The sequence below is a fragment of the Ochotona princeps genome, chromosome 21, assembly GCF_030435755.1.
Source record: "Ochotona princeps isolate mOchPri1 chromosome 21, mOchPri1.hap1, whole genome shotgun sequence".
NCBI lineage: Eukaryota > Metazoa > Chordata > Mammalia > Lagomorpha > Ochotonidae > Ochotona > Ochotona princeps.
In genome coordinates, this window is record NC_080852.1 from 38,321,350 (window position 1) to 38,325,180 (window position 3,831).

A 3,831-nucleotide genomic window follows, 5' to 3' on the forward strand; every position below is an offset into this window, starting at 1 on the left:
GCCGCCAGCGCCTCAGGCAGCCCCAGCGCGGGACCCCGGGCCTGCTCGGCTCACGCCAGAGCCCTGCTGGCCTCTCTTTGGGACACTTCGAGAAACCCCGGGCAGTTCTGAGGTAGGGCTGCCTGTGTTGGCTCTGGACCACAAAGCAGGCCTTGGGTTTGAAGCCGGAAACTGACGCTGAAGCGGTGCTCTGATAACCAGCTCTTCACCACAGAACCAGAAACGAGCTCTGTTCATGAAGAGGTGGGTTTTTCTTTTTACTCGACTCACGGTTCTGGAGATTGGAGAGTTCGCTCGCGTGTTGGCTTGGCCTGTGGTGAGGACCTTGGGGTGGCGGCGGCCCAGGCGAGGCGTCAGAAGGAGGCGGCAGGAAGCAGCGAGCAGCCGCAGGTGCAAGATTGGCAGGGAAAGTTGGGGCAAGGCTGTGATGGGAACTCTCCAATACTTCCTTAGCTCAGGACCTGATGTGTTGGTGTAGCCTGTGATACCCCAGTCCCACAGGGGTGGGTCAGCGCCAGGCTGGCTGCTACACTTCCCCTTGGGATTCAGTTTTCCCTGCTCAGGCAGCAATGGGGAGGCAGCAGGAGGTAGTTAAAGCATTAGAACCCTTCCCCCTGACGCAGGAGACCCGGTGGAGTTCCTGGCTCCTGGCTTTGGCCTGGCTCAATGTTAGTCAGTACAGCCATGTGGGGAGTGAACCAGCAGATGCGATTCCCTCTTTCAAATAAATAAATCTTCAAAAAAAATTATTTTAATATAATTTACTTGAAAGAAATAACAGACTGAGAGGGAGAGAGAGAGTGATTTTCCATCTACTAGTTCACACAGATGGGGCTGGGTCAGCCAGAAGCCAGGAGCCTGGAATGCCATTTGGGTTTCTCACATGAGTGGCAAGGGCTGGTGCACTTGGCCATCTGCTGCTGCTTTCCCAGGCACGTTAGCAGGGAGCTTGATGAGAAGTGGAGCAGCTGGGACTTGAACTGGAGCCTGTCTGGGATGCTGGCATTTTAGGTGGTGGCTTAATCCTTGTGCCACAATGCCAGTCTCCTCAAGTCAGTGCATCTTAAAGAAAGGAAACAAACAAACAAACAAAAAAGCTTCTTCCATTCCTCCACCCTTGATGGGAAGGACCTCCCATGAAGCCCCACCTACCTCTTAAAGGTCCCCTCCTACAATACAGTCACTCTGGGGGCCCCCAGAGCTACATTCAAACTGCAGCCGCCAGTAATGGAAGTAGCGTTTACAGTTTTCCATGTTCAGAACTTCATGGACATGATATCTCACTCAACCTCAAAAACTGAGTGGCAGACAGTGTGGTTACTATCATGCCCATCTTACAGATGAGGACACTGCAGCTTAACATGGCCAGAAACAGTGCACAGCTCAGCTGCTGCCAGTGCATATGCGCGTAACCAAATGATATGGACACAAAAATGCAATAGATAAAAATGGAATCCATTGGGGCTGGCATGTGAGTGAATCAGCTGCTTGTGATACCAGCATTCCACATCCAGAGTGCCGATTTGATTCTTGGTTGCCCCACTGCCAATTTAGTCATGTGCCAGTGTACCTGGGAAGGCAGCAGCCGGTGATCCAGGTATGTGGGCCCCTGCCCTCATGTGGGAGAACTGGACGAGTTCAAGCTCTCAACTTCAGTTGGCCAGGCTGGCCTCTTGAAGACTTCTGGGGATAGTAAGCTAAGCCTCTCCCTGCAGTGCTAGCATCCTGTATGGGTACTGGTTCAAGTCCTGGCTGATCCACTTCCCATCCAGCTCCCTGCTGATGTACCTGGGAAAGTAGTGGAAGATAGTTCAAGTGCTTGGATTCCTGCACACATGGGAGACCTGGAAGAAGCTCCTGGCTTTGGACCAGCCCAATTCAGGTCCTGTGGCTATCTGGGGAGTGAAACAGCAAAAGGAAGATATTTCTCTTTCTCTCTGTTTCTCCTTCTCTGTAAATCTGCCTTCCAAATTAAAAATAAATCATAAAAAAAAGGATGTCAGCTTAGAAATTTTGTAGGGGAGACAATTCAGCCACTAACATAGTCCCGTAGAGTGAGTTACTGAAGAGGTTAAACGAGACAGCACATGGCAGCATCCATTAAGGATGTGGAATGGAGCAAGACTTAATGACTGTGAGACCCAGTTAAGGGCTCACTGTGGGCACAAGCAGATATAGGAGTTGCTGCAGCAGTATACTGGCAGGGAGTACCCAGGGGCCTCCTCTCTCACCCAGGGGTCCTGCCCAGCACCATCCTTGTCTGGGAGTCTACAGGCCCCACCTGTCCTCAGGACCCTTCCCTTCTGATCCACCCCTCCCCGAGTCCCAGAGATGCTCTTCCCATGGAGAGTCCTCCCATTTTCTTTCTGTCCCAGCTCTGGGTCTTGGAAAGGAGGCCACATCCTGCCCCAGCTATTGACAGCTCAGCAAGTACCGCTCCAGTCAGTCCGACTGCTCTTTCCATTCTGCAGATAAAAGTCTCTTGTTATGAATCTTTAATGACAATTACTTTTATTTATAGCATTTTTCGGTTGACGAAGCTCTTGTCTATGTCTCATCTTCTTTTCATGTGTTTGTTTTCTCTGCTTTACGAATGAAGACATAAGGCTGTCGGGACAGCCAGTGCCTGGGTCCTGGGTCCAATGGGTAACCCGTGACAGGGAAGGGCCTCGCCCACTCAAGTGGCCATCTGTAATGTAGATAACCCAGCACAGCAGCCCCTGTCTCTCCTTTGGGGAGGGTAGGTAAATTACTAGGACTGTTACTGAAAGTGACACAACTCCTCTCACACAGACTTCAATAAGATGAAAACATATTGGCTCACCTTAGCAGAAAAATCCAGAAGCGGGTATGCAGGCATGGCTGAACCAAGGCGCTCAAACCCTGACATCAGAATTCTCCATTTCCCAGTTTTCCTCCTAAACAAGCTCACTGCTTGGAGTGTCCAAGATAGGCCTCATGAGGCACAGCTTACAATTCCCAGCTCAACAACACAAGAAACGAGAGAGAGAACCTCTGTCTTGCATACTGCTACAAATCATCTGGTTATTACTCAACTATTTGCTCCCACCACAAAGCAAGCATCGTGTCCAGTTTAAGGGTAGAGGTGTAATTCCAGACTGTCGAATTTACCACCCCCCACCACACACTAAGCCTCTGAAGTGACTGCAAGGGCAAGGCCCCAGGCGTTACTCATAGCGATCCTGGTTCTGACCCAGTCTGGTCTCACAGAGCCAGGGGCACCTTCCAGCCGGGAAGGCTACCAGCATGCAGGGCGCTGGGCTGGGGGGGTGGGGGGGGTGGGGGCGGCAATCAACATGTCCAACAACCCTGGCCTTGCTCAACCCTCAGTACTCACCCTGAATCCTGCCGCCCAGGCCCAGCTCTTTGCAGCAGCCAAGGAATCCCCGTTGCAAGCGTGGGCTGCTGGTGGTTTGGGGGAGGGGGTTTCCTCTCCCAGGGGTGCTGCCAGTTTCCTGGGAGACTAGGAACTTGGACGCCTGCGAGACCTGAAGCACTGGAGGCGCAATGGCGCGAATTCGGGCGCTGATAGGTTGCGGGGTTTGTGTGTGTGGGGTGGCAATTTGGGAGCCAGACATCAGCTTGCAGCCCCGGTAAGCTCTACCCCTGGGAGCCCCTTTTCACGTTCTCACAGGCTTTTGTGGGGACCCGCAGCTCCGCGGCTCTGGAGGGAGTCTTCGCAGCCGGAGGACCCCACCGGGGCACGCCAGGGCACCCCAGGCTGCCCCCCCCACCAGAACCGGCAGCGCTCCTCCCCCAGGCCTCTCGCTCTGGCCGCCAGCGCGGGCGCGCGCCTCCGCCAGGCCGCGC